General features: G+C 41.0%; 1 protein-coding gene across 1 annotated transcript in view; it reads left to right on the top strand.

The window, feature by feature from the left end:
• Positions 1-19,537, top strand: part of LOC136317118 (serine/arginine repetitive matrix protein 3-like) — a 300,751-nt gene extending 281,214 nt beyond the window's left edge. The window contains exon 4 of the mRNA XM_066249665.1: positions 19,360-19,537. The gene's annotated coding sequence lies outside the window, so the exon portion shown is untranslated. The remainder of the gene's footprint in view (positions 1-19,359) is intronic.
• The last annotated feature ends 488 nt before the right edge of the window (positions 19,538-20,025 follow it).

Here is a 20,025-nt window from a genome sequence, read left to right as displayed (position 1 = left end):
CCATACCAAGTTCACAACCCAAAAGATTCTGGTTAACCTGATCTAGGGTGGGGCCATGCCATGAGTAGTTTTGAAAAGCCCCCAGGTGATTCTAATAGGGAAGCCAAAATTAAGAATTCCTGACCTGTGGTGGCACAGTGGATAAAGCATCGACCTGGAATGCTGAGGTCGCCAGTTCAAAACCCTGGCTTGCCTGGTCAAGGCACATATGGGAGTTGATGCTTCCTGCTCCTCCCCCCCTTCTCTCTCTGTCTCTTTCTCTACTCTCTCTAAAATGAATAAATTAAAAAAAAAGAATTGCCTGACCTGTGGTGGCACAGTGGATAAAGCGTCGACCTGGAATGCTGAGGTCGCCAGTTCAAAACCCTGGCTTGCCTGGTCAAGGCACATATGGGAGTTGATGCTTCCTGCTCCTCCCCCCCCCCTTCTCTCTCTGTCTCTTTCTCTACTCTCTCTAAAATGAATAAATTAAAAAAAAAGAATTGCCTGACCTGTGGTGGCACAGTGGATAAAGCGTCGACCTGGAAATGCTGAGGTCTCTGGTTCGAAACCCTGGGCTTGCCTGGTCAAGGCACATATGGGAGTTGATGCTTCCAGCTCCTCTCCCCCTTCTCTCTGTCTGTCTCTCTCTCCTCTCTCTCCCTCTCTGTCTCTCTCTCTCCCTCTCTCTCTCTCCTCTCTAAAAATGAATAAATAATAAAAAAAGAATTCCTGCCATAATGCAGTTAGTACTTAGTGTCCTATTAATACCCCAGACAGAGTATCTGCTAAAGTAAATATATTAACCCCCTAAGGTGGATGGTAATGAATAGCAAATTTTGTAAAGTTTCTGAAGATGTTTAAAGAAAAACAAGATAATAATCATAATGTCATTAAGCTCATTTTTGGCTGGGCCTTCAAATGTTTTATGATTAAAAATGAATAAAAAGTTTATGCAGTGACTTATAGAGCAAAAGTTTATTAAATGTAAATAACTTGAAGCTGAAGACTAAAAACCTATATATTTTAGTTTTTCTGTTGGAAATTCAGGATTATATGTGATCAGGATATCAGCATGTCCATTTATTTGTCAGGCTGAGAAACACTTAATGAAAAAGACACATTTTCTTCAATAAAATCCCACTGATATGTGTTAGGTAAGACAGGAGTCAAAATGTATCCTTTCTGAGCAAACTATTTCTCAGGATCACAAATTAAAATCATAAATAAGATTGTAAGGGCAAGTCTCTAAAATATTTAAGCAAATATACTTCCCCCAAGGGATTGATTATAAGGGAATTAATTAGGCTTGTTAGACACCATAATTATCTCATCACTGAAACAAGGTCCCTAGAGATCCCTTCTAATTTTAAACTTAGATTTAATTATTTTATGTATTTTAAATAATATAGATTCTTTTCTTTATTAATCAAGAGGGTTTTTTATCATTGAATTTTTTTTTAATTTTAGAAGGGTGACATCAATAAATCAGGGTACATATGTTCAAAGAAAACATGTCCAGGTTATCTTGTCAATCAATTATGTTGCATACCCATCACCCAAAGTCAGATTGTCCTCCCTCACCTTCTATCTAGTTTTCTTTGTGCCCCTCCCCCTCCCCCTTTTCCTCTCCCTCCCCCCCCCAACCACCACACTCTTATCAATGTCTCTTAGTCTCGTTTTTATGTCCCACCTACGTATGGAATAATACAGTTCTTGGTTTTTTCTGATTTACTTATTTCACTTCGTATAATGTTATCAAGATCCCACCATTTTGTTGTAAATGATCTGATGTCATCATTTCTTATGGCTGAGTAATATTTCATAGTGTATATGTGCCACATCTTCTTTATCCAGTCTTCTATTGAAGGGCTTTTTGGTTGTTTCCATGTCTTGGCCACTGTGAACAATGCTGCAGTGAACATGGGGCTGCATGTGTCTTTACATATCAATATTTCTGAGTTTTGGGGGTATATACCCAGTAGAGGGGTTGCTGGGTTATAAGGTAGTTCTATTTTCAGTTTTTTGAGGAACCACCATACTTTCTTCCATAATGGTTGTACTACTTTACATTCCCACCAACAGTGAATGAGGGTTCCTTTTTCTCCACAGCCTCTCCAACATTTGCTATTACCTGTCTTGTTAATAATAGCTAATCTAACAGGTGTGAGGTGGTATCTCATTGCAGTTTTGATTTGCATTTCTCTAATAACTAATGAAGATGAACATTTTTTCATATATCTGTTGACCATTTGTATTCCTGAGAGAAGTGTCTGTTCATGTCCTCTTCCCATTTTTTTATTGGATTGTTTGTTTGTTTGTTGTTGAGTTTTATGACTTCTTTGTATATTTTGGATATTAGGCCCTTATCTAAGCTGTTGTTTGAAAATATCATTTCCCATTTAGTTGGCTGTCTGTTTATTTTGTTGTCAGTTTCTCTTGCTGAGCAGAAATTTCTTAGTCTAATGTAGTCCCATTCATTTATTTTTGCCTTCACTTCCCTTGCCTTTGGAGTCAAATTCAAAAAGTGCTCTTTAAAACCCAGGTCCATGATTTTAGAACCTATGTCTTCTTCTATGTACTTTATTGTTTCAGGTCTTCTATTTAGGACTTTGATTCATTTTGAATTAATTTTAGTACAAGGGGACAAACTGTAATCAAGTTTCATTCTTCTGCATGTGGCTTTCCAGTTTTCCCAGCACCATTTGTTGAAGAGGCTTTCTTTTCTCCATTGTGTGTTGTTGGCCCCTTTATCAAAAATTATTTGATCATATATATGTGGTTTTATTTCTGGACTTTCTATTCTGTTCCATTGGTCTGAGTATCTATTTTTCTGCCAATACAATGCTGTTTTGATTGTCGTGGCCCTATAATATAGTTTGAAGTCAGGCATTGTAATGTCCCCAGCTTCGTTCTTTTTCTTTAGGATTGCTTTGGTTATTCAGGGTTTTTTATAGTTCCATATAAACCTGATGATTTTTTGTTCCATTTCTTTAAAAAATGTCATTGGAATTTTGATGGGAATTGCATTAAATTTGTATATTGCTTTGGGTAATATGGCCATCTTGATTATATTTATTCCTCCTATCCAAGAACAAGGAATATTTTTCCATCTCATTTTATCTTTTTCGATTTCCCTTAACAATGCTTTGTCGTTTTCATTATATAAGTCCTTTACGTTCTTTCTTATGTTTATTCCTAGGTATTTTTTGTTGTTGTTGTTGCAATCATGAAGGGGATTATTTTTTTGAGTTTGTTCTCAAATATTTCATTGTTGGCATATAGAAAGGCTATGGATTTTTGTATGTTAATTTTGTATCCTGCGACCTTACTGTATCGGCTTATTGTTTCTAGTAGTCTTTTTGTAGATTCTTTGGGGTTTTCGATGTATAGGATCATATCATCTGCAAAAAGTGATACCTTTACTTCTTCTTTTCCGATATGGATGCCTTTTATTTCTTTGTCTTGTCTGATTGCTCTGGCTAGAACCTCTAGCACCACATTAAATAAGAGTGGAGAAAGTGGACAACCTTGTCTTGTTCCTGATTTAAGGGGGAAAGCCTTCAGTTTAGTGCCAGTTAATGATGTTAGCTGATGGTTTATCATATATGGCCTTTATCATGTTGAGATATTTTCCTTCTATACCCATTTTGTTGAGAGTCTTAAACATAAAATTGTGTTGTACTTTATCGAATGCCTTTTCTGCATCTATTGGTAAGATCATGTGGTTTTTGTTCTTTGTTTTGTTGATATGGTGTATTACGTTAACCATTTTACGTATGTTGAACCATCCTTGAGATTCTGGGATGAATCCCACTTGATCGTGATGTATTATTTTTTTAATGTGTTGTTGTATTCAATTTGCTAGTATTTTGTTTAGTATTTTAGCATCTGTATTCATTACAGATATTGGTCTGTAGTTTTCTTTTTTTGTGCTGTCCTTGCCCGGTTTCGGTATGAGGGTTATGTTAGCCTCATAAAATGTGTTTGGAAGTATTGCTTCTTCTTCAATTTTTTGGAAGACTTTGAGTAGAATAGGAACCAAGCCTTCTTTGAATGTTTGATAGAATTCACTAGTATAACCGTCTGGGCCTGGACTTTTATTTTTGGGGAGGTTTTTAATAGTTTTTTCTATTTCTTCCCTACTAATTGGTCTGTTTAGGCTTTCTGCTTCTTCTTGACTCAGTCTAGGAAGGTTGTATTGTTCTAGGAATTTATCCATTTCTCCTAGATTGTTGAATTTAGTGGCATAAAGTTTTTCATAGTATTCTACAATAATTCTTTGTATATCTATGATGTCCGTGGTGATTTCTCCTCTTTCATTTTGGATTTTGTTTATATGAGTCCTTTCTCTTTTTCCTTGGTAAGTCTTGCCAAGGGTTTGTCAATTTTGTTGATCTTTTCAAAGAACCAGCTCCTTGTTCTATTATTTTTTTCTATATATTTTCTGTTCTCTATTTCATTTATTTCTGCTCTGATTTTTATTATCTCCTTCCTTTGGTTGGTTTTGGGTTGTCTTTGTTCTTTTTTTATATAAAATTTAGTTTATTCTCAGTATTATAAACATAACTGTAGTAAATATTCTGTCACCTAGGTTTTGACATATTTTTATTTATTTTCTGAGGTTACATTTTTGAAATGGAGTTATTGTTTCAAAAAGTATACAATAGTTGGATACCCACTGATAAGCTTCATATAGTATATAACCAGTGCTATCCCACTCAAGTATATTAGTAAATTTAATTGTTCATACAAAATACACACTGTTGTTGCCAATTTAATCAAAATAGCACTTTATTTTAGTCTTTATGATTGTGAGTGAAGTTAAACTCTTTTTGTATACTTATTAGCTTCCAGATTTCCTCTATAACTTTTTTTCAAAACAAATTTTGCTGCTTTTCCTTGGCATGTTTGTCTTTTATTATTTATTTATAAGATTTTAATAATGTAAGAGTTATTGTCTTTTTTTATAAATAAAATTTTATTTTAATGGGGTGACATCAATAAATCAGGGTACATATATTCAAAAAAAACATTTCCAGGTTATCTTTTTTTTTTTTTTTTTTTTTTTCTTTTCATTTTTCTGAAGCTGGAAACAGGAAGAGACAGACAGACTCCCGCATGCGCCCGACCGGGAACCACCCGGCACGCCCACCAGGGGCGGTGCTCTGCCCCCCAGGGGCGATGCTCTGCCCATCCTGGGCATCGCCATATTGCGACCAGAGCCACTCTAGCGCCTGGGGCAGAGGCCACAGAGCCATGCCCAGCGCCCGGGCCATCTTTGCTCCAATGGAGCCTTGGCTGCGGGAGGGGAAGAGAGAGACAGAGAGGAAAGCGCAGCGGAGGGGTGGAGAAGCAAATGGGCGCTTCTCCTATGTGCCCTGGCCGGGAATCGAACCCGGGTCCTCCGCACGCTAGGCCGACGCTCTACCGCTGAGCCAACCGGCCAGGGCCTCCAGGTTATCTTGTCATTTAGTTCTGTTGCATACCCATCACCCAAAGAGAGATCGTCCTCCGTCACCCTCTATCCAGTTTTCTTTGTACCCCTCCCCCTCTCCCTCCTTCCCTCCCCCCACTCCCCGTAACCACCAAACTCCTGTCCATGTCTCTTAGTCTCGCTTTTATGTCCCACCAATGTATGGAGTCCTGCAGTTCTTGTTTTTTTCTGATTCACTTATTTCACTCCACATAATGTTATCAAAATTCCACCATTCTGCTGTACGTGATCCGATGTCATCATTTCTTCTAGCTGAATAGTATACCATGGTGTATATGTGCCCCATCCTCTTTATCCAGTCTTCTATTTTTTTTTACAGTGATTAAAAGCCTTTAAGCAAACTCTTGGCCAATACAGCAAGAATCCATAAAAAAGTAGTGTCCTTAACATGTTCACCAAATCCAAGTTGGCCCCATCACCATGCCAAATCCCTGAAAAATGCAACCCAACCACAGTTCAGTCTGTTAGGAGCTGTCACAGGGAGCAGGAGTCCAGGAAAAGTCCACCTCCAGGAAAAGTCTGCATGGCATTGGAATTGTTGTCACCATTCTATACTTTGCAGCTCATGTCCAAGTCCCAATGACCACTGCTTCTAGTTGGTAATGATTCAGGTAGACTGGAAAAGCCATTTGCAGCATGTGTGGATATGGAGCTTCTGTTCTCCTCTGCCTGGAGAGATGAGACCAGGTTGCTTTTCCCTGGAGCTCTGCGACTGTGGCATGGTAAAGAGAACCTTGGGATACACTAATCTGGGTGGCAAAGGTAGATTCATAATAGAAGTTGGCAAAAGGGGGAAAGAGAGCTCTAAATTAGGAGTAGGTCCCAGCCTGAAATATGAGTGGGGCATTGAGGTAGGAGGGATAAAGGAAACACTATATATTAAGCAAAGCAGCAGAAAATAAGACTATCAACACCCACAACAGAGATCTTTGAGGGAAGAATAAAAAACCTGACTATTCAGGCAAAACATAGTTAAGTGGCCCTTGTGCAAATGAGATCAGTTTACCTGCTTCTTGGGAGAAATACCCTAGGCTCGTCCACAGTGTCATAGATGGGGCTGACGGCCCTGGGCACCTTCAGCCTTCAGTGGCAAACCCCAGCTTTCTGGGCAAGGTTAGGTCATAGGTGGCTGGAGCAGGGCTGGAAGAAACTGAACCCTCCCTTAGAGGAGCGAGGGGGAAGCCTACCTTCCAGTGTCCCTGTTTCCTCACAGCAGAGGCATGTAAGCCTGGCAGGCTTTAGCTCAATGATCTTCCTTTCCACTATTGAAGCAGGACCCAGATGGCATCCTATGAGACCCTCTTGGGGCACTGGAGCCTTTAAGGGCATATCCTAAAGCTGGTAGTTCCCCTGATCTCTACTGGGCTTTTTCTGCCTCTTGGTATCTTAAAAGCCATGCTCAGAAGATCTCGCTGAGGGGTTTGAGGATCCCCATCCGCCTATATAGATCTTTTCCATATATCTGGAGCTATTTGGAAAAAGACAAAACAGTGTTATTAGCTGGATCTAATAAAAAAGGTAGTCGTTTGCAGGCGAAAAAGATTTGGTGTCTCCTGTTCATCAGCATTCAAAAGAAATGTAAAAAAAATTTTTAAGTGAAAAGCATGATATGGTAGATCCATAGAAGTTCCAGGATATGACTACCCCCTTTTAATTTTTTTTAATTGCCCATAAAATCTTTGCTGAGTACACTTTCATAATACCTTAACTTTAAAGATTGTAAGCATGACAAAATACAGTAAATGCTTTTGCTCCATATGCAGGAGCATTTTCAGTTTAGCCAGTTTAGGAAATCCAATAATAGAACAATGCATACAGACAATGAGCTATTACATGCTTAGCAGCCTCTCCTGTTCTGACAGAGGTTACTATAGATCCGGAATATGTATCCATTGTAATGTGGACATACGACTGTTTGCCAAATGAAGGTATATGAGTAACATCCCTCTGCCAAAGTTGTCCTGATAGGGGTCCTTGAGGGTTAACTCCAAATGAAGGGGCAGTATAGGACCCCTTGGACAGGATTTCCCAATCTGCTGTGCTGCTTCCCGAGAAAGTTGAAACTGTTTACACCGGGCTGCAGCGTTCTGGTGATGAATAGTATGAGACTGACTTGCTCGGTCTGTCATGGTTGCTCCATATAATTTTCTTTTGGGTAGCTTGATCAACAAGGGCATTCCTAGGCCCTGGCCGGTTGGTCAGTGGTAGAGCATCGGCCTGGTGTGCAGGAGTCCCAGGTTCAATTCCCGGCCAGAGCACACAGAAGAAGCACCCATCTACTTCTCCACCCCTCCCCCTCTCCCTCCTCCCCGTCTCTCCCCTCCCCTCCAGCAGCCAAGGCTCCACCGGAGCAAAGCCACCCTGAGCACTAAGGATGACCCCATGGCCTCTGCCTCAGTCACCAGAATGGCTCTGGTTGCAACAGAGCAACACCCCAGATGGGGTTAAGAAAACTCGGAGTTTTGTTTGCTTCTTGAATTTGAGGCTTTAGTTCTTTCCACAGGCTTGGGAATTTCTCATCTATTATTTGTTTGAATATGTTCTCCATTCCATTTTCTCTCTCTTCTCCCTCTGATATACCTATTATTCTTATGTTATTCTTTTTGATGGAGTCAGACAATTCCTGTAGGGCTTTCTCATTTTTTTTTTTGAGTCTCTTTCTTCTTCTCTCTATTGTGCCTCAAGTTGCCTGTCTTCTATTTCACTAATCCTACCTTCTATCTTGCCTGTTCTATCAGCTAAGCTTGTTACCTCGTTTTTCAGCTCATGAATTGAATTTTTCATCTGTGTTTGATTTGTTTTTATAGTTTCAATTTCCTTGGTAATATATTCTTTGTGTTCATTGAGTTGTTTTCTGAGCTCCCTAAATTGCCTTCCTGTATTTTCTTGTATATCTCTGAGTATTTTTAGGATTTCTATTTTAAATTCTCTGTCATTTAGCTCCAATGTTTCCAATATATTAAATTTTTTCTCCATAGATTTTTCCTCATCTATCTGTGCTACCTCTCTGTCTTTTGTAGCCATGATATTCTATTTCTTTTTCCTTAATGGCATCTTAAGGTGGTTTTATTGATAGTATTGATGAGAGTTAATAAAGAATAAAAAGTTTGAAAAATAAAAATAAAAAATAAAAAAGGATAAATAAAATTAAAAAAAAATTATTCCCCCCCCTTTTTTTCCTCTCCTTTCCTCTCCCCTCCTTCTTGAGAAAATCTTGTAGTGAACTGTGAATTATGTTGTGCTAAATAGAACAAAAACTACCTATAATGGAGGGCCTGAGTTGGGGAGAAGTGATAAAGGGGCAAAAAAGGGGGTATAAACCCACAAAATGCAAAAAAAGGAAAAAATTTTGGTCAAGAATAAAATGGTTTGCTTTTAGGTGATGGTTGACTAAGAGATATGATGAGAGGAATAAGAGGGAAACAGGAAAAAGGGGGGAAATTAAAAAATTACTATTGTATTTAGTGGAGCAAGAACTAGATAAAATGGAGAGCCAGGGTTCGGAGCACTGCTAGTGAGTTTAAAAAGCAAAGTAAAAAAAACCCAAAGTACTACAAAGAAAAATTTGGGTTCCAGATAAAGTAATTTGTTCGTGATTGAGGATTGAATGAGAGGAAAAGTAAAGGAGAAAAGAATAAACTAATATAGAGGGAGAAAAAAAGAAAGAGGAAAACACAAAAAGAAGAAAAAAGAATAGGAGAGAGAGAGAGATTTAAGAGTTTTGGAGTACAACCCTCATAGAGAGAAAGGAAGAAGAAAGAAAAGATAATGGGAGATGTAACATTTATGGGTAGTGTAGTTCAAGGAGAGGAGAGAGTAAGACCAGCAGAGAACTAAACGACCAAATTGGAAGAGGAAGAAAATAATCAAGACAAGAAGATAAGAGAAACAAACGAACAAATATAAAATGGGATAGGTTATAAAGTCTGTGGATTATTCTTGATTTTGAGAAGTTATCTTCTTGCTTTTTCTTTTCTCTCCCTCTTTCTGGTCAGTGACTCTGTACCCCGGGTTCTGTCCCTGTGGCACGCTTAGGTAGAGGTTTGCAGTTGATAAGTCTCTATGGTGATGTCATATATTAGGCTTCAGTCTCATTGGCAGTCGAGGCTCATTAGCATTTGCAGGTTCTGCCAATGAGAGAGTCCATATTCCCGGAGCCTCTCTCCTAGTCTTTCCTTCCTGAATTAGTAGCCTAATGATCCAGCTATTGGGTGACTGCTGCCTCTACCTGGAGAGTAAGAGGCTCAAAGAGCTGGCAAATCCCTACTCTATTCCCACTCAGTGCAGGGCTCTGGGCAAGGCTCAATCAGTCAGAGCCACCAGCGTAATCAGGTGGGGCTTCAGCCCACACAAAGACCTCTGAGTCTGCCCCTCTGTCTGGGAACACGGGCGCCCACTCCCAGGGGAATCTCTCGCCCACTCTCCGTGCTCGCCGACCAGGAGATCAGGGCAGCCGCCCCTCACTCCAGGTGAGGTGCCCCACCCGTATGGAAAAGTTCGAGCATAGGGAATTTCACTCCCGCTTCCTCCCCGCGCGCTGCTTTTCAGGGCACATGGGCGACCCGAGACTCTGGTTTCAGCCCACACAAAGGCCTCTGACTCTGCCCCTCTGTCCGGTAACACGGGTGCCCATTCCCGGGGTTCTAGGCAGAATCTTTTGCCCACTATCTGCGTGCCCCGACCAGGAGATGGGGGCGGATGGCTGTCCCAAGTGCCTTTCTTTGTCTGGGTTTGGCGTGAGCGTTAGCTTGTGTTGACTGGGTTGCCACAAGCACAGTTTTTCCTCGGCTTGGCTGTCCGTGCTACAGCCTGGTTCGGACGTTTGTTCCACAGTCTGGTTCTATTCACACCCTATACCTGCCTTAGTTCCTATACTCTCAGTTCCCAGTGAAAGCAGCCCTTATTTGGGTTAGTGAGGAAGGCAGAATGTTTCTTCCTCCTTATTTCCTTCAGGGTTGATTATATATTTAGTCAATTTTTCGCTCAATCATACCTTCGCGTTTAGTGTAGAACTTCTGGAGGCTCCAAGGATAGATTTTTCTGTCTCTGGTTGAAGATCTTGTTGAATTTTGGGGGAGATTTATCGGTATCGCTCCTTACAGCACCATTTCTCTGACATCATCTAATCAAGAGTTTTTGATGGCAAAGACCAAGTCCAATTAAACTAAAGTTAAAGAGAAAGGGAATTTAGTGGTCAAAAAACTGAAAAATCCAGAGACAGACTTCAGATAAGGCTTGATCTAGGGCTCAAATAATGTCACCAGAAATTAGTCTTAACCTTTCCATTTCTCCTGTTTTCACTCCAAGTAGACTCCATTCTCAGGTGACTTTCTCCTCATAGCAGCAAAAATAGCTCTAGGCTTTCAGACAATTGTTCAGTAACCTCAGCAGAGCATCCCTCCATATCAAGAGTTCCAACAAAGATCATGGAATTGAATCTTTTTTATTAAAAATTTTATTTCTTGATTTTACAGAGAGAGGGGGATGGGGGGACGAGAAGTATTTGCTTCATTCTAGCTGTTCATTACTTCTTTGTCATATGTGCCTTAACTGGGCAAACCAGATTGGCTAAGATTGGCCTGGCTTTTGGTCACATAGCTTTCCTTGAAACAAAATCTTCATGCCTGACCAGGTGGTGGTGCAGTGGATAAAACGTCAGACTGAGATGCAGAAGACCCAGGTTCGGGACCCTGAGGTCGCCAGCTTGAGCGTAGGCTCATCTGGCTTGAGCAAAAAGCTCACCAGCTTGGACCCAAGGTCGCTGGCTTGAGCAAGGTGTTACTTGGTCTGCTGAAGGCCCGCAGTCAAGGCATATATGAGAAAGCAATCAATGAACAACTAAGGCAGAGGTCCCCAAACTTTTTACACAGGGGGCCAGTTCACTGTCCCTCAGATCATTGGAGGGCCAGACTATAAAAAAAACTATGAACAAATCCCTATGCATATTGCACATATCTTATTTTAAAGTAAAAACACAAAACGGGAACAAATACAATATTTAAAATAAAGAACAAGTAAATTTAAATCAACAAACTGGCCAGTATTTCAATGGGAACTATGTTCCTCTCACTGACCACCAATGAAAGCGGTGCCCCTTCTGGAAGTGTGGCGGGGGCCGGATAAACGGCCTCAGGGGGCCACATGCGGCCTGTGGGCCGTAGTTTGGGGACCCCTGGACTAAGGCGTCACAACGAAAAACTGATGATTGAGGCTTCTCATCTCTCTCTCCGTTTCTGTCTGTCTGTCCCTATCTATCCCTCTCTCTAACTCTGTCACTGTAAAAAAAAAAAACTTCATATTCAATGGGGTATAGAACTCCGATTGATCAGGATTTTATCACATGACCAATCCCTTGACCTGAGGAGGGGTCAACTGCACCTGAATTACATGACTGAGGGCTCAGTAGAGGGCAGTCATCCAAGGAGAGTCAGATTGTTATCAGTAGGTTTGGGGATGCTAACTGAGCAGAGAAAAACAGAGGTTCACCACAATTTAGAAAAACTATTTCAAATTAAATTTCCCTGCTTTTGTCCTCCAGTTTCCCATTTAACCATACCTAGTGAGATCTTACAGTATCTTAGAAATTATCTTGTTTTTCAAAATTCACATATGTCTTATAGCCTTTTGGTATAGCGAATAAACATTTCCTGATGTTAGGTGCTTAAGTAACAACTGGTGCATGGCTGTGCTATGTCAAGTCATTAGTAAAGTATATTACTTTTTTTCTTTTTTGCCTCAACTGAGCTAAAATTTATTTCATATGAGAAATGCACATTTTTAAAGAATAGAGTAACATGGCAGAAAACATTGATCTTTAAACACTCATTAGCTACAGAGACACAAAGCCTTATGTTCAAGTCTCCCTTGAACCCAAAGCAGATGTCTTGAGGTTATTTTCAAAATAGAAAGAGGAACCCCTGGAATAAATGAAGCTGTAAATGTGTATTTCCTCAAAAACACCATCAGCTTCCACAATTCTGAAGTGGGCTGTTAGAAGTATTAAAAAAGTTCAGGGTTTGTATTTTGTTAATCCCAATCGCCATGACAACCAACTGGTTCTACATAAAGCCTGAAGCCAGCGGACTTGTAATGGAATACATTCCTCCAAGTGAGTCAAAGCCTTGTTGAAAAGGAAGCAATCACACTGTTATGGAAATAAATTATAAACTCCTATGAACTGCTCAGAGTTGAAATAAGCAACTTTTTTGGAATCACATTTCCCCCTCCTCCCACATATTTTTGATGATAAGTAACCTGGCAACACTTCATTTCTGATGGGACTGCCCATCATGTCTTTGAGAAGAGGCATTGGTAATATGTGGCCAGCCTACTTCACAAGATCTCAATGAGGCTTGGATGAATAAGTGCGTGGGAGGGTTCTATGAAAATTGCAATGGGCTACATACACTAATATTGCTAGTGCTACAGATGAAGAGTCCTTAACATTCAGAAATGGAAGTTGCAGATATTATTTTAACCCACCCCTGAGCCTTTAGAGATTACTTCCTATGACACACATACTAATATTTTGTTCAGTCTAAAAACCCCAGTGATGAAACTGCTGCTGTTCCCCTGGGGCATCCTCACTCCACCTCACAGCCAGAGAGTTTGTGCTAGTAGAATATAGTGTTCAATAGCGTGGTCAGAGAGCTGTGAATTCAGATACCAGCTCTGCTGCTCTGTGGTTACAGGGACTTGGGAATTTACTCAAAGTCTCTGCATCTCAGCTTCTCATCTGCAAAATGGGGTAATGGTATCTACTGCATAGTCCATGAAGAAGATTCAACGTTAACATTAAAGATAAAATCAATAAAAGCACCAACCAATTTCTGGCACAGAAGAAGGAACAAATAAGTGTTAGGTATTTTTGCCATCAACTTTATTCCCATTGGGGTATGAACATCTTTACTTTCTTGCTAATCCTTGTTGGAATTGTTTCTACCATATTAAATTCTTGTTTCTTCTTGATCTACTCTGTTGCTTTCAAATACCATTTTAAAACTTTCTGCTATTTTGATCCCTACTGTTACCATCTCATTGATTAGGATAAGCCATTGATTGGTTTATCTTCAAAAAGAGATGACATTAAAAAGATTGTTAGATTGTTAGCATTTTGACTTACTTGTTGTCCAGTATTATTATTGGCTTTGCTGGAGTATATTGACCCCAACTCACCACCATGTTCGGTGGGATTTCATTGGCCCGTAAATGAGAATGTTCTTCAAGTATCAGTAGAAGACCCCACTTCCAGCAGCCCACATAGGAAGCGGGGTCAGCCTTGACAGTCACAACACTCCCCCATACCCTCACCTGGCAGGGAGCTGGGCTTGGATGGGCCATAAAGCCAAGTTGCACAACTTCGGCAGTGAGTTTCATCCACTGTTTACCCATTATTTGGACAATCTTGTTGAATTCCTGTATCCTGGGCTTATCTGAGTTCTTCATCATTTTAGTGTTGTCAGCCTGAGTGGACCAATTTCTGCTTCTAGGAACATTTCTTGGGAGAAGAGCAGAAATTTCAACAAACTCTCAAGCACTCTTCGAAGTCCTAAATTGGTGAGGCCCTTGAGCCGATTTTTTCTAATAGACTCAGAAGAATGGTATTTGGAGCTACAAATTTGCATAGGGTCAGTTTTTCCAAGAAATGTAATCCGTTGGATAATTAATTTGAAGAGGTTGGCATTTGCTTCTACCTGCCTACATTTGTTTTCTTCATCTTCTTGGAAACTGACCTTAAAATAGTTTCTCTATCTTTATCCTTCCAGCTTTCTCATCTATGCTTTTCCAGCCTCTTTGTTAATTTTAATACCAGGCTGATTTTTCTTTGCCATAAAAGGCTTTTAGTTGTTTTAATAGCACTTTGATTTCTCCTGAACCTGCTTCTCCAGTAGAGTAAGGTTAACAAAAGGGTTTTTTTTTTTGTTTTTGTTTCTTGGGTTTTTTTACAAGCACGCAATGTCCCTTAGTGACAAACGTTATAAGTAAGACACTCTTGGCCTCTTCTTTCACTAGCAAATCTCAATAGTTTGTGGGGGGAGGTAGTCAATTCCCAAAACAGATTTTTTTCCTCCCTACTCAAAGACACCTTAGGACCTTTATATACAAGCCAGACTATTCTGGGTGAAAAGAAGACAGATCATTTAATACCTTTGTGTCTGGTAAAATCCTTCCCAAATGGCACTAGTCTCATCTCTTTGCAGTTGCTAATGGGTAGGATGCTAATTCCACTACCTTCACCTTGGTCTGCACTCTGAACCTCAAGCCACTTCTTTTTGAGCTGAGCATCTCTTTAGTTAGAACCACAACCTGAAGGGAAAATGCTTTTGATTAAAGAGGCAATTTACAAAAAGAAAAAAAAAAGAAATAAAAGACTCCATGTGCTTTAAAATGATTTTATTCCATTAGACCAACTAGCCTGGTTTCTATTTTGAAAAACATCAATTACACACAAAAAAGGCAATAAACTTGCAATTGTCAAAACACTACACACTCTCAGGCAATTATATTTAATGAGCAATTCATAGTGTTACCACTAAACGAGTAGTATCGAGCTTCATTGGAGTGTGATTCTTAAATTGCAAAGTTATGAAGATTATTTAATACTAATTTCCTTGCTGGTGGAGCTGTGATTTTAATGCAGGGAAAGGTTTCTCAACCCCAGCAGTACTGACATTTGGAGCTGGATCATTCTTTGTTGGGAGGGCGAGCCCGTGCACTGTGGAATGGTTAGCAGCATCCTAGGTCTCTCCGCAGTAGAAGCCAGTGGAATCCTCACTCCAGCAGCAACAACCAAAACTGTCTCAGGACATGGCCAAGTGTCCCCCAGGGGTCACCATTGCCCCTGGTTGAGAACCACTGATGTAGAGGACCTGGTGAAACATTTTCCTTGTTTGCTTTTCTGGGCTATGAAAATCTTACAGACCAATGAAAAATAATAACACATTAGGTCTTGGAATGTTCTATTTTGATTCAATTATAAAATTCCTACTTTTTTCAATTGCAATTTTTAGATAAAAAATTAATTTCCAAATGTAGCTATGATATATAAACATTGATCTCTGGCAAATCTCATCTTTCTGCTAATGGGTCAAAAGAACAGGACTTTTCATGAGGGTTTCCAAGAGTTTTCAGGACCCCTCTCTGGCCTAGTTCACTGAGGGCCAGGGTAAAACTACTCATTAGCAAAGTGACTAATCCACAGGCTTGTTAGTTAAAATGGTCAGTGAGGGGAAAAGGAGAGTAATGTTTCCTGTGTACTGTTTTTTCTTTTAAAGCAAAATATGCAGTAGTCTAATGAGTGGTCACATCCAAGTTGATTTTACAAATTGGCAAGTTTGGTCTTTGCTTTCCAGCACTTGCTTCCAGACTAATCAGGATTTCCACAGACCCTGAAGTGACAGGGAAATGGTGGCACCCCAGGCATTCTCTGCCCTGATAAGCACTCCTCTGCCCCATTCCATCCTTTCCTTCTGTACCCCCATCCCCCGCTATCTGATTGTGCTGCATTGCTGTCCTGAAGGGGGTTGGGAGAAGAGGGATGGAAGTGAATGGGAATTAAAATCACTTAGAGAGCTCTTCCCCTGCACAGGCCAGCGGCCAGCCCTTTCACTCCGTCCTGCTCCGCCCAGCACCCACCAGCTGGGTCTTGGCTAGAAACAAAAGGCATAATCAATTAGGAGAAACTGAGGAGACCTTACCAGAGAGACTATTTGTATTTAGGGAACTCTTGAAGGAGAGTGCAGTATCTAAGGACCAATAACTGCAGGGAGCTGGTCCCACTCCTAAGTTTGGAAGGGCAAAGTAGAGAGTGGTAGCCAGAACCCAGGGAGCAGTGGTGGGAGCAGCGATCTTGTGGGACCTATTTGGTAAATCAGGTTAACCTGGCAGGGAAGAGACTTGGAGACTAAATCCCCCAACCTCACTTTCCCTTGCCTTCCAACTTCCTGCCACTATCTCCCATTGGATGAAGCCAACCAGAAGAGGGAAGGCAAGAGGGTGCGCTCCCTTTAGTGATGCAGTCCACCTGGGGCATAGAGCACAGTGGAGGAAGATAGAGAACCAATCGGATCAAGGAGCAAAGGGGAGATAGCCGGCCCACATGTCAACCCCAAGGAACATCAGAAGCCCTCGAGTGGGGCAAGATCTCCTTCGAAGATTCTGCCCTGGTAATCTGGCCGTGTCCTCTTGGATTGAGACCACCATCCTTAAAGCCTGATGGACTTTTTTAAAGCTCCCTAATGCCCTCTGAAAGGGTCTGTTGCTGAACCTCCCAGAAATAGGCCCAACTTCTACAATCACCATTCCATTCCCTACCTTGTCCACTAACCTGTTGTTCTGATTTCTACATGAGTCCACAGAGAAATCACTTGCCAGTCTGTTTTCTCCTCATTTTAGTGTTCACGGCCACTTAAACTCCATGTAACAGTCTTATATAAAGCAAATGTTTCATTTCACATTGGAGGTCAAGAATATTCCTAAGGTGCTTCCAGAATAGGCTTTGGGGAGTGAGCCTTTCTGAATAAGAAGCAGGCTGGACGATGCTCAGAGTTGGGGCTGGGTGGAAGTCAAAAGCAGAACTGACTGCTTTTCCTGTCCCATCTGTTTCTTTGCAGGCATCGTTAGCACGGGAACAAACTTTGTGTGCACTTCTGGGGATTCGTTTTTTGGCTTCTTTCTGACGTGCACACAAAGTCACACTGCGTTCTGGAAAAGCTGCCATCTTGTATTAGTAGCACTACAAAAATGCGAAACCCTGGAGAACAGGAGAATTCCATTTCATATACTCACCTAAATTGAAAAGTGTCTCCCAAAGCGTGTCCACTCTTCAGAAATATCAATGACAATTAGTTTCTTGTCGGCTACTAAGACAGTTTTACAAGGCATGATTCACAAGCTAGTTTAAATACAACAATCTTCTCACATAGCAAAAATGTAAATGTCACAAAGAAAATGGATTTAGGGAACTGCTGTTTGTATCATTGAAACACAAAAGAAAAGAACAATAAGGAGGGTATGTGAATTACTCTTCAGTTTACACTTATGTATACAAAGGTACTTATTTTGTGATGGTAACACCTACATAAGCCATTAGTGTCCATTTATTCATAAGCATATTTGAACTTCACAACTCTTAAATATAAAGCAAGAAGCCAAGTTTAACATATTTCAATGCCTTCAATTTTAAAAGAATTCAAACTAACAAATACTTGCTTTTACAATTGAATTGCAAAGATAAGTCTTGAATATTGTAATTGTTTCTAACTTTTCTGTTTAATTTTTAACAACTATACTATATTTATAATTATCTCTGTGTTTGAAACACACACACACACACACACACACACACACAAATAATGTACCTCTTGCCTGACCAGGAGGTGGCGCAGTGGATGGAGCATTGGACTGGGATGCAGAAGACCCAGGTTCGAGACCCCAAGGTCACCAGCTTGAGCGCGGGCTCATCTGGTTTGAGCAAAGCTCACCAGCTTGGAGCCAAGGTCGCTGGCTCAGGTTGCTTACTCGGTCTGCTGAACGCCCACGGTCAGGGCACATATGAGAAAGCAATCAATGAACAACTAAAGTGTCGCAACGAAAAACTAATAATTGATGCTTCTCATCTCTCTCTGTTCCTGTCTGTCTGTCTCTATCCCTCTCTCTGACTCTCTCTGTCTCTGTAAAAAAAATGTACCTCTTGTTTTTGAGAAAATTGTGCTGCTAAAATTGTATCCCCAAAGATCTGAATTCCCTACTACACTTGAAGTTGACACAAAATCTGCTAATCCTTGTACTCTTCAGAATCTGTTCTAAATGTGTCGTTTCTGGTGGGGCTGGGGATGGGGCATGAGAGCAAAACTATTATGCAAGACCAGTTTTACATATAGGTGGAGTCAGTGATTTATTATTTCAATAAATATTGACTGAGCCCCTACTCTGTGCCATTCCCTGTGCTAGATGCTAGGAATATAGTGTGAATGTGACAGGAAAGATCCCAATCAAATTCCAGTGTAGGTGAGAGCCAATGAGTAAACAAATAAATAGACAGTGTGATTCCAAAGGGTGACAAGTGTTATGACAAAAACACATCAGGGTAAAAGCATAAGAGTATGGCTGTCTTAATAGGATGGTTAAGGAAAACCTCTCTACGCAGGTGATGCTTGAACTAATATCAGAATCAAGTGCGGACCCGGGTTCGATTCCCGGCCAGGGCACACAGGAGAAGCGCCCATTTGCTTCTCCACCCCTCCACCGCGCTTTCCTCTCTGTCTCTCTCTTCCCCTCCCGCAGCCGAGGCTCCATTGGAGCAAAGACGGCCCGGGCGCTGGGGATGGCTCTGTGGCCTCTGCCTCAGGCGCTAGAGTGGCTCTGGTCACAACATGGCGACGCCCAGGATGGGCAGAGCGTCGCCCCTGGTGGGCGTGCCGGGTGGATCCCGGTCGGGCGCATGCGGGAGTCTGTCTGACTGTCTCTCCCTGTTTCCAGCTTCAGAAAAAAAAAAAAAAAAAAAAAAAAAAAGAATCAAGTGCAAGAGCAATGTGTGAGAATATCTAGAGAGTGTTCTGGCAGAGGGAATGGCAAGTGCAAAGGCCCTGAGGTGAGAATAACCACTTTACTCTTAAGAAAACTTTACAGGCTGACTTCTGTATCTGTCTGTGTCTGCACTATCTCAACTGTCATTGAACTTGAAGTCGTATTTAGGGGTTATTTTCATACACTGAGTGTTGTCTAGCTATTTAGTCAGTCTCTCTTCCATCATCTCATCTTGTGCACTGAAGGCCCCAGCTTCTTTGACTGGAACTGAGATACAGAAGTTCACCTAAAAACAGTGCTAAGCCTTAGACCACTGCTTCTCAAACTTCAACAGGCACATGGTTCTGGTTCAACAGGCCTGGAGTGGAGCCTGAGAGTCTGCATTTGTAACAAGTTCCCAGGAGAGCCTATGCTTTGAATAGCAAGGATGCCAAGAACTCAGAACTGGGCGGTAAGGAAACAGAAGTTAACTCTGGACCAGAAGTCTGGAGACCTGGGTGCAAGTCTAGACAATGGCATGAATCAGTCACATGACCTCAGGTGAGTCACTTAGTCATTTCTTCATTTGCATATGTTTAAATATAAAAATCTTAAAAACACAAGAAAATTCTTACTTTCAGAGAAAATCAAGTTGCACCTTCTGTTGTACACATCATATAAAACATAGTCATCTTGGGCAGTGTGGAACGAATGAGAATTGTAATTCCTAAAAGATTTATTCATTGCTTCACTTGACCACCGCACAGGCAAGACATCCTTCCTCTTATTTAGTTAGCATTGTCTAGTGAACTTCATAGAAGGACTTGCTCTGCTGGGAGAAGCCATAGTTTTCATAGAATACCTCAGAATGTTCTATAATGAAACACTGAGGGAAGGGAAGTGTCTTCAGGTCATGATCCCTACTGCTTTACTGATGCCTCAGGAATATGGCAAGACTTTAGAGGCATAGTCGTGTGGTACACTCAGGGACACTGGGTCCCAAGAAAAGGGGCTCCAGCCTTGGCATAATCCTGTGACCCAAG

Source organism: Saccopteryx bilineata, chromosome X (assembly GCF_036850765.1).
Source record: "Saccopteryx bilineata isolate mSacBil1 chromosome X, mSacBil1_pri_phased_curated, whole genome shotgun sequence".
Lineage (NCBI taxonomy): Eukaryota > Metazoa > Chordata > Mammalia > Chiroptera > Emballonuridae > Saccopteryx > Saccopteryx bilineata.
Note: the sequence above shows the minus strand (reverse complement) of the source record. Positions and strands in the feature narration are given on the sequence as shown.